The 11,707-nt window shown below is 43.2% G+C and overlaps 1 long non-coding RNA gene across 1 annotated transcript; it reads left to right on the top strand.

Moving 5' to 3' along the window:
- Nucleotides 1–352: 352 nt before the first annotated feature.
- Nucleotides 353–2,990, top strand: LOC116205956. The gene is made up of 2 exons (XR_004156605.1): nucleotides 353–1,623; nucleotides 1,904–2,990. It is a non-coding gene; the product is annotated as an uncharacterized LOC116205956 (long non-coding RNA).
- Nucleotides 2,991–11,707: the final 8,717 nt, after the last annotated feature.

Raw genomic sequence — 11,707 nt, 5'->3', positions numbered from 1 at the left:
TTCAAAATTCAAAACTATATTCAGGACTCAAAATGTTTTTGTGCATAATATCGATTCTCAAATTTTTCTGAACGAGACTGTGGCCTCAGATTATTTTTTGGATATTTGATTGAAAAAACGAGAAATTCGAAAATGATCGAGCAATTTCAACGAAAGCATGTCAGAGGTTTGATGCCAATTTTTATCGAGATTCCATCTCCGTCGATGCAAATTTAAATTATCATGGAGCCTATTATTCGTCGAATTTCTCAATTTCAAAACAGTCATTCAGAATTTCAATGAGCGCCGAGAACGAGTAAATGAATATATATATAAATATATATATATATATATATAATTAATTTGACAGAGGGGTCGGCCCCATGGCAAGCGGCCGACCCCCCTGCCACCATGACCATCTTCTTGCTTGCTGCTTTCAACAGCTAGGCCTTCGATTCTTTTCTTTTTTTCTTTTTTCTTTGCCCTTTTCTTCTCTCTTTCCTTTTTCATCTGCTTGCAAGCATGTTGACTGAGCTTGCTACTTTGATTTCTTCGGTCACTTCCATCCCCTACAACTCCCTGTAATTTTGGATCCTGCAGCAAGCCCCCTACACCTTTTCTAATCTTCTTTTCTTTCATTCTTTTCTTTTCTTTGTCTTCTTCAATTTCTTGAAAGCTGAAACCTACTCGTTCTGCTGTTCTAGCTTCTGTTGTGCCCATTCCCTATTCCTTCATTTGCAGCAAACAAACCATCACCGTCAATCTTCTTCTTCTTCTTCTTCTTCAATCTTCGACTGCAAGCTACAACTGATAGATCCCCTACAACATCCAACCCTTCCTCCCTCTTCTGCTCTGCGTTTTTTCTGCCGCAGCCAACCTCTTAGCCATCTTCATCCATCATGACTGAGCCATGTCCAGCTCCATCTCCTCCTCCTCCTTTTGCACCTCTTCTGCAGCTTAATCATCGTTCTAACCATCTCAACTCCACCAACCCATCTTCATCTGCCTCTTCGTCTGCGGTTGGTTTTGATCTTCCTCTACTAGCTGGTTTCTCGGTCCAGAGCAAAAAAAAGAGATCATTATCCAGCATCCACTTCCTCTCGGCTCCTCTCATCTGTCGCCAACTCTCATCCACTCTCTTCTACTTTCATCAACATCACAGAAGAACAGAGGCCAGTTCCATCTTATTCCTTCTCTTTGTCTCGGCCAAGGGAAGCCAGTAAACCATCACAGACCACCACCTCCATCACATCATCCCTTTTCTCTCATTCTTCCTCTACAGAAGGTGATCCATACACAGAGGACCCGCTCCATCATCATCTCCACGAATCCATCAGCTGACGGTGGATTTCCCTCTCGGGCTTTCGTTCAAGTCACTGGTGTGCTGCTCCTTCTCTCCATTATGGTGTTGTATTGCCGCCCCTCTGTTGAAAGCAAGCCCATCTCTAATTCAAGCTAAGCCCCCATTTCCTTTTCTATTCTCATTTCCTTCATCCGCGTTTTCTTTATATATGCTTGTCTTTGTCTTTTCCTACTGTGCTTCCCTTTTTCTTTCCATTTGCAGGTCCAGTCCACGTTGACAAGTCACCAAGACAGTCTCATGTGTTGTTCAGCAGCTCGACAACACTCAATAGATAACGCTAGGTGAACTTCTCCAATCTCGAAATCTGTTGGTTATGTGTAATTGAGCTGTTAAATTATTCTCAGGATGATAGGGAGGTGTTTTGCTTGATTTCACTAGACTTCGTGTTATGCTTGAGTGTGAGCCGAATTATGTTGTTATCCTTGGGTGGATTGGGGTTGTCTTTAATCGATGTTGACAGCTTGAGATAGTGGTTGAGACATGAGCTGAATTATTTAATGTCTTTAATCAATTTGGATGTGCTTGACACCATTGGTTGATTAAACGTTGTGTTTCCGATAGGAGCTGGGTTATGTCGTCATATTATTGGACTACTTCCGAATTGTTTCACTTGACTTCCATGGCTTGAGTTCGTGTCTGAGGTTTCGGCTAAATCGTGTGCTAATTCCTTGACCTACTTGAGAGGTTATGGCTCCGCTTCAATGATTTAAGGTTGTTCATGGAATGTGCTGAGAGGTACAATGTTTCTTTGAAATATTTGATTGTCTTGGATTCGAATTAAATAGTTTGAAAGCATGATTATCTAGTGGCTGAAATGAAATGATGATAGATGGTGATATATAATTGGATCTTGAAGATGGTTGATATGGATGAAGAGTCAAAGAGTGAGAAGAGTATTCGGGCAATTAATTTTCGGGTTGTTCTGTGCGCTTGTTTAGCTGGTTGCCCCATGATTGATTATGTTTGATCTTGAATATAAGTTTGGATAGATTATAGGTGACTCTCTAATGCCTTGCATTTCTTGTTGCTCATAACTCGATCTAGGGGGTTTTCATGTGCTGGTCATAGACGATTAAAGAATTTGCTTCTTTGTTTTGATTGCCTTTACACCATAAAATGGGCCATTGTCGTGTTTGGATACCTTGGGGTCATTTTCCCTTACATTTTATACCGATTCGGGCACTCTAGAGTCAAGTTACGGGACTTTTATTTCATGACCAGATCCTAGGTACATAGAGCTCATTTTGCTAAGTTCTTCTATCTTGATCTTGTTCATGACTCGTGTATTTGCCTCTGCCCCGACCCTTTCGCTTTTCTTTCTTGCTTTTGCATGTCATCCCGAGCTTGGGAGGAGAAGACGAGCAATGAGGAGTCATGAGAAGGAATAAGTGTGGATTGACTCGAAGGCGATGTGGAGACTTACCTAGGCTTAGGTTGAGTCCCGACTTGAAGGCCGCCTTGGTCCGTAGTAGTCGAGGATCTTCCGAGCTAGCACATCCTGAGAACCTCTTGGGATTAAGTATTAGTATCTACCTTAATATCATGAGATAGGTCTTTCGATGTTTGATGAGTGAATTCGATGAGCTTGATGTGATTGTATGCGCATGATTCATGTCTTTTGAAGTGTCCATTGTCGTTTTAATTAAAACCCCACGTGTACCAGATTAATCACATAAAGTCGGTTTAAAATCAAATTTAATTCAGGATCAGTCGGGAATTAGAGCCCTTACCGAGCAATCCATCAACGGGCGGCTTAATGGGTCGAAACCCGCAAACAAAAGCATTCGGAAAATTCACTCATATTAATCAATCCCACAAACATAGCAATCGGGATGTTTCACTTTGCTAATAAAACCAACTCGACTTTTCGAATAAACTTACGAATCGACTAATAACTTGTAAGCCAGTCGACGAGTCATGAACTGGTGATCATGCCCATTTAGAAAGTACTCGTCTATCTTGACCTGAGTTTGGGCCCAATTTGAAGTGGCTCGAGTTGAAAGGCACGAGTTCTCCTTAGACCACTTCCGGGCGAAACGACCGGTCTCTTGGCTCTTTTGGGGTTCACACGACCCCGTGGATCAAATGGATCAGTCGACATCGGTTACCGACTTTTAATAGTCTGTGTCACGTAGTCTCGACTTTCATACACACATACAAATTTTCCGGTTCAAAGGCACGACCATCGCTTCATGATCCGCTGACACCTTAGGTATTAGGATGATCAAAACACATTGAATTAGGAAAGGGGTGGGCACCAGTCCAGGTGCAGTTGTCACTCATCTTACCTTCCCTTTCCTGTCTATATGTTTCTGTCATCCCGACATAAACTCGGGCACTTAGGGAGGTGGACCGGAGATGCGAGCGGGGACGGTCCGTGAAAGGTTGTCCGGCCCTTCATAGGGCATGAGCAAAAGCCGTGGTGCCCCTATGGTGTTTCGTGTTCCCATTCCCTAAGTTTATGTTTAGATCGGGTTTATTCATCATAAAACACCAAACTGGACAAATCACACACCCGACATAATCGAACATGGGGAAACAATTGGGTAAAATCTCAAGTTTCAGGTTTCAAGCAATAACACACTTCTGTCATAATTTGTTAAGCCCTTAATGTCGCAAAACAGATCAACTTAAAACAAACCCACACACTCAAAGCTCAACGACAGACATCATGACTGTCAAATCCTTTCTAAGCAAAGCCGAATGCTATATGCCCTTCCAAGACTGCCCATGGCCAATCATCATGCATGTTCGTTCTGTTTGTCTGTTTCGGTTAAAGGAATGTTTAGTAACCGCGGTTCATAATTTGATAATCATGTAAACATGGTAATTAGCGTACAACTTGTCTATTTTATCTGTTTTTATATGTTTCTGTCTGTTTTGTGGTGGTTCAAGCCCAAACCCATCGGATACGGTTCACACAGGGTCCAACTTCTCCAAACCATTTATCACGGGGTCCAACACTCCCACACACCGAGCACCCACAACTTGAGTACGGCATAGGGTCTAGCCTCAAGTCACCAATTTGATCCGAGTAGTATCTAAGCGGAGGACGATTTGGATTTGAGAGCGTGAATAGGGATTAGACTATCACCCGGGAGCACGACCAATCTCGCGGACATCTCAACTACCCCTCAGTCCTCCTGGGACCCATTGGTTCGGTTGGACCTGACCTCCAACTCTCATGAGCCCACGTCGCATTAATTTCAATTTCGATCTTTCCAATCTCACTGTAAGCAGGAGTGAAATATTGGCCGAACGCGAGTCGACTGGGATCCACTTGTTATAATTTGTACTTACTATTTGAGAGCACATTGCGAGGTATTTATTTGTACATTCATTTATGTAACAATCCTGGTCGATGAGCACGAGGTCTAAGAGTCGAAATCGATTGAGTCGGTTCATGGGACCCCGAGACGGGCAAGACCACACGAGTCGCAAGCCCGGTCCATGTGGTGAATCAGCCATCCTAGTCTGGTCAGCCATGACGCAAAAATAGTGGACCGACCCTCTGAGACGAGGATCCGCTCCTCTCCGAGGCTCTTAGCCCAAATCAATTGTTTTCACGAATTTACGGTGTCAAACCGAGTGAGATGAGCAAAACTTAATCAAGTGGTAAACAAATTAAAAATGGTAAATCCTAGACAAACTAGAGTATCGATAGGGCGTGTAGGATATACACTCGCATGTAACAAAACCTCCGAACTCGAAAACCCTGGTTCCGCAAGACCATTTGCCTTAGCAATCTTGGTGTATTATAACCCCTAGACCTGGGCAACTCACCGGCCCTCGACCTTCGAGTCGTACACCGATAGTGGCGACTTCTTCTCATGCGTGTCCGTCGCGCCTCCCCCGGGAAGGTGGACACTCCCAAGCCGTGCGATTAGCACGCACACATTCGGGTCCCGGCGAGACGAAATTTGGGTCTCACACGCAATTCATCAGTACTGCAGCTACCCCCTTTTGATATAAAAATGGGAGCTAAGGGATCTGCACAAGGGCATCATCCAAAAACCCTAGTAAGCAAACACGAAAGTCCCCCTTCTTATATATCATCTTCGCTTCATATATGAATCCCATCATATTGGCACCATCTGTGGGAACGAGTAGAAAGCCATGGAAGACGCTCAGAAGTCCCACTGAAGAATTTTAGAACCTTGAGAATAGCTGATTGCAATGGAAATGGCTCTCCCTTACCGACCCACTAGCTAAGCCAATGGGCATACTCATTGAGCCAGAAACCACTTACCACCGAACTGGCAAAGAGGTGGCGATAAGTGGCGGTCTAGACCCATATTTGATGGAACTTAAGAAGATGGAGGAGTTAACAATTGAAAAGCACATTGCAGTCGCACTCGAGGAGTTGACACATTATACGTTCCCCACCACGAGAAAGCCTTGGGGGATGACTCAGCCTCCTTGAAAACACGGCTACCCCAGGCTGGTAAAACCCTACATGATGAACTTCAAGCACTGTAAGAATCACATCATTTTGGCATTTTCTAGAACAAAGGCGGCCTCTCGCGTGATCCTCGGCATATCGAATGCAACGGCCCAGGAAGAAGTCTAGGGAAAGATAGTGATAGAGGGGATTTGCCCCATGAAGAGGAAGGAGGCCTATAGAATGTCCCTCATTCAGGTCAGATGAAGTTTACTTGATGTTAGAATAAGAAGAGCCTTCAACCTACTAGCGTTTCGAGGGTTAAAAGACCTAAAATCGGAGAGATAGCAACACAATTGGGACAAGTAGATAGGAACGAGAGATTATACTCTGAAAAATATGTTGAAAAGCAGCAATAGGGAAAACACAAGTTAGATAATCATACCAGTGGATTTTAAAAGAACAATCAAGCATTAATCCCACGGCTCTTAATGCCTCTTCGGTAATCAACTCATGGGACGACATGATGATCCTGCTTTTAAGAAAATCAACGATGAGGATTCCTCGTAAGTCGAAACTAGGAACAAATCCACAACCCTTGACCTTTTCCATGACCACTCAGTCGCAGGATCTCAAAAGAAAAATATATAATTTTCGCCGATTGGAGTTGGAACAATTGAAATCGTCCACTAGTTTTGGCATGTCCTTACAGGTCGAAAACAAAAACATGACAAATCACCTTTAATGGCAGAATTTAGTTGATAAAAGTATCGAAAAATGCCCAAAACTATATGCATGACTCTTATTTATGCAAGTTAAAAAAATAGAAACCCAAATGCGCCACGCTTTCAGGGCAAGTTGCGTGGAAGCTATCGAATAAAACGTGTACAAGTCCACAATGTTCATAGAAAGGGGAAAACAGAGGCTAGAGGCAACTGGCTCCAAGTAGATGACACACTTAGCCCGAGTCACGTCCCCCGGCCGATGGTTGCAGCTTGGTAAGCGGGAAGAAAATTCGCAGCTACCAGGTTGGCTCAAACAGCATTTTGAAATTTTAAAACTGAAGAACCAATAACCTAACCCGATAAAGCCTCACGGAACCTGCTAGTTTTACGAGAATTATAGAAAGGTAGAAGAATGAGAAATTCAAAATCTTTCTCCCTGTACGGACCCGAATGTGGACTCTCGTTCAGGCCCGCATGTGCGCTTTTGGATCGCGCGACTTGGGATTGTCCACCTCCCCGGGGATGCGTGACGGACACTCGTGAGAAGGAGTCGCCACTTATCATTTTTACCATCCAAAGGTCGAGGACGGATAAGTTACCCGGGTCTAGGGGTATGGAACACCTAGTTTTGCTAAGGCATTGGTCTGTGCGGAACCGGAAAGTCCGAGTTCGGGGGTTCACGTTACGTGCGGGCCTATATCCCGTATGTCCTTTCGGTACTCTGGTTTGCTAGGCTTGCATTTTAATTATTTACCGCGTGAATTAAGTTGCACTCGGCTCGCACGTTTTGACACCGAAAATTTGATGAATTAAATGATGTCGATCAAGAAGCCGAGAGAGAAGTAAACCCGTGTGTCGGGGAATTGGTTCACAATCTTTCGTTACAGTTCATCGAACCATGGAGGTTGAATCCCTGTGTGAACTAGAACCGCGAGATCTTGGATTTACTTTTCTTTGGGCAAGCATTAGACCGATTCGATTATTTCAACTCTCGGACCGTTTGCTCATCGATTGGAATTCTTACAGAATGAATGTACAAAATAAAATCCTTACAATGCTCTCGAAAACAATAAATACAAATTACAAGTGGTCGAATTCCAATCGACTTGCGTTCGGTTATTATTCCGCTGCAACTCACTGTGAGTTTAGGGAAAAACCGAAAAACTGAAACTCGATATGCGCTCTCACTGAATAGGGCGTTGGACCCTGTGAGTGATGATTAGGGCGTTGGACCCTATGATCGATGAATAGGGCGTTGAACCCTGTGATGTTCGTCCTAGGGATCAGACTTGACCCGCATAACAAACAAGTACAGAAGAAAACACGCAACATATTAATAACAGACAAAGTGTTTGTTATGGTCAAGTGTACGTATTTTAACAAGTTGTTGATCCGGAGTATTTTGGCATGTAAATCCTATCCTAGACAAACAAAAGCATGCTAACATTTTAGCATTCAGCTTTGGTTTGAGAACTTGACATATCGAATGTCCGTAGTCAAGTATCGTGTGCGTGGATTGTTTTTATAGTGTTTCGATGTTGTGATACTGAAGTTACACTGAATTCATCCAAAACTTGTACTTTGACTCTAGATTTGGAATCTAGAGTTCCATCTAACCATTTTCTAGCATTTGGTTAGTTCGAGTGAAATGATTAGTCAGGTAATTGTGTTTTAATACAGAATACCCGACTAACACCCTAAACTATGCTAGGATGACAGAAACTCATCAGTGGGAATAAGAAGGGCTATGCAGATGAACCTGCGCCTGAACAGGTAGTCCGTTCCTATTCCTATACCGTTGTGTTTCTGTCAAACTAACCCTAGGATGTCGCCAAATCACAAAATGACGTTCTTCCCCTTGATTTGAAAATTTATTTTCAGAAAAGGGAAACAACGCAATACGGGCCACCTCGGCCTATAACCGGTGTCGACCAATCCCTTGGATCTTTTAGGGTTATGCGAGAACCCCATAAAAGCCAAAGATTTGGTCGATTTATCCGGAAGTGATCTAAAAGGAACTTTTGTATTCCGACTTGAATTACCTGAAATCAGGTGAAACTCAAGTCAAAACACACAAGTTTCTCCTAGACGTCCATATTATTTCGTATTGCATGTTTCGAATTTTAAAGTATGCGAGTTTTGAAAAGGGCATTAACACTGTTTTGTAATTCGTCGACGCGAGTTACAAATTAATGTCTGATTCGTGCAGAGTTGTTTAAAAATGAATGATTTAACTGTGTGATCGTCCCGATTAACCCGTCGATGATATTAATGCTTAAGGTTATTGCCGAATGCATTAATCGTGAAAACAATTCGTGATTGGACAACCAAGGCGGGTCAAGAAAGACCGAGAATGATTACCAAAACACTCTCAGGTCCTAATAGGCTCGAAAGGGTCATCGAATTGCAAATCCATGCATATTGCTTGGAAAATACATTTTTTATGCGAGATTGAGACAATACTGTAAATTGAAAATTACACGAAATCCGAGGAATGACTTAAAACGGGAAGAGGAAGCCTCATGGAACCCGAATAAGCCCATGAAGCTCTCGGCCACTACTCCTTGGAGAGAGAGCCGAGAGGTCCCACGGCCCGAATAGGGTTCCACGAGGTTTCCTCGTCTCGTTTCGAATCATTTCTCGCATGCTTAAACAATAAACATGATAAATAACACGATTTAACGAAATTCGGTATTGCCATGATTTGAATAACACATTCAAACATGCAAACATGCACAAACATGTTATTTAAGGAATCGATAAAACAATACCGACTTCATGCATGCGAGAAAAGTAAAATAAACTTGGGAATCGACTTGGATCAGACCAAGAAGGCCAATCTTAACCCGAGGGAAGCAAACCAAGTCTCGGTTACCCCTTCTTGAGGCAAACCCGAGAGTTTGTTTGCTTGTTTCGGGTCGGGATGATCTTCCGAGTGACGATCCAAACATTTCCCGACATTCTTGCACGTTGTATGATGATAAGCATGCATAATATAACATGGAAATGTATAAAAATTAAATCTTGCACATGAAATATACTATATACACCATATTACTCTATAACCATGCAAATAACTTGAAAAGCCCTAACTTTTCTAAGTCGAGAATGTTATACCTTGTATCGGGATACGAGGAAAGAGTTGGGAAAGGGCTGGAGAGTCGGGTGACTCGGTTATGCCCAAAGGTAAGTGCATTGGTACACTTGAAAGGAAGTTCGGATGCTGGACCGAACAACCGAACGTGCTGGGCGTGCGGGCGCACAGGCAGGCGCTCGGGCAGGTGCGTGGGGCACAGGCAAGCGCGCTGCAGTGGGCGCGTGGCAGCAGGCGCACGACAGCGGGCGAGCGGTACTATTCACCCGAGAACACGGTAATGACCCGAAATTACCCAATGGACCTGAAACAATAACTTAAAGACTTCAAATGGAAAAACCAAGTTCACAAATGAACTCCATGGGTCCGAAATGAGTGGGATATGGAGTTTGAGAAACTTTGAACTTAAGTCGGGATGATGAACACCGGTTTTCGACTTAAGGACTAAAGGCTTTCTTTGGATTTGTTTCGGTTTTTCGTCTTGGTTTTGGAGTGCTGAACCTTGCTGCTACTAGCTATGGAGTTAAGAGCATCTTCCTAGAGGGAGAAAGCTAGAGAGAGCGTGCAAGAGGAGAAGTGATTAACTCAATGACCTTTATGCAATATATAGGCAAAGATTAAGTGCAATTAAGGAAAGCAAAGTGCAATTAAGGGCATCATTAGAAAAAGTTGGTTAGCTTAATGAAGATGAGGATGAATGTCATCCATGCAATCTTGATGAAGAAGAGTTAAAAGCATTAATGATGATGGAAGTGAGGTTTGAGTGTTGTCTTCAACTTCTCCTAGATATTTTGATCTTAGAGTGAGCAAGAGAAGAAGAGAAGACGACAAGGGGAATTGGGCAAAGGGGCGGCTGCCCTTGGGCAGCTCGTGGATCCCACGGCCCATGAGGAAAAATCGGGAGAAAACTCGAGTCTCGATTGGTCGCGTATTCGAAACTCGCAGTTCGAATTGAACGTCGAATTGTCGATATACGCGAGAAAACGGATTTAATGAGCCCAGGATTGGCACTTTTCATGGAAAAATGCATCGGGTTCGTACGAGGCTTAGAAGCCAGTTTTGCTCATTTCAGGTGACCAGAGCGAAGTTAACTGCTTCTGATAGCATAGCTTGCATCTACATCCCACATTAGTCATTTTGACATAAATTATCAGACAACGTGAACAATTGACCCTTAAGCCAGTAATGCAAATGTGGAGCCGGAGATGTCTTAGAAGCCCGAAACTAAATTTCTCAGATTGCTTTCTGAGTTGCTTGGGCGCTCCGAAGATCACTGAGATATCTTTTTGTCGAGATTGAACCTCTAAGGACTGGAAAAGTGCATATGAGACCTTTAAAGTACTGCTCCGGAGGTCTAGATGAGTTGTGTAATTGATTCCGACAATTCTACATTGAGCCTTGGGAAGGCTAGTACTGTGTAAGGTAGGCATCTGGCATCAAGTTTCCCCAAAGAGGACCTTCGGATATGAATTTCCACTGAAAATGGCATTTTACGCTCCTCGGAGGTTACTTGGAAAACTGAAAAGAGTTTTGCTGTCTATTTTGCCCAATTGCGTCTGTCCGCTGGAGTTTACAGGGCAATGCAGGGTCAACTTCGTTTGTCGTTATTCCATCAGACCGGTCTCCGGTTATGCATTTCCGAAGAAGAGTAGGCTTGTTATGTCGCTCGGAAGTCATTTGAAGTGTTAGTATGGCTTCCAAGAAACAATCTGAAGCACTGCTCATGCTCTGTATGCTTATGGGACATGGCAGCGTCTGACATTTGGAATTAACTTTTCTCTGAGAAACCAACATTTTTGAACTTCCACTAAAAAGTTGTATGTATACAGAAAGTTGTTATGTATAGAGCAGATGATTTGCGAAATGTGTTTGAAGACACTTTTCATCTGTTTAGCACTGATGTGGATTTTTGCAGTCCAATATGGTCGAACCAACTATCGGAAAATAGGAGCGTTCGTGTTGTACTTTGAAAATGTCGGTTTTGGATGTTGTTGAGCTCTCTAGTCACTCTGTTGGCTTTTGATGACCAATGAAGTTCTTCTGTTATGTCATCCGCTTTACTCTGCTGACTTGAGAGTGAAGTGGCTACCTAAGATTCCTGTGGCTATGTTTACTTTAGCAACACCACACTAGGCTCTAGCTAGCCAAGGAAGTCGTTGCACAAA

This window comes from Punica granatum, chromosome 4 (genome assembly GCF_007655135.1).
Source record: "Punica granatum isolate Tunisia-2019 chromosome 4, ASM765513v2, whole genome shotgun sequence".
In the NCBI taxonomy this organism is placed as follows: Eukaryota; Viridiplantae; Streptophyta; class Magnoliopsida; order Myrtales; family Lythraceae; genus Punica; species Punica granatum.
Note: the sequence above shows the minus strand (reverse complement) of the source record. Positions and strands in the feature narration are given on the sequence as shown.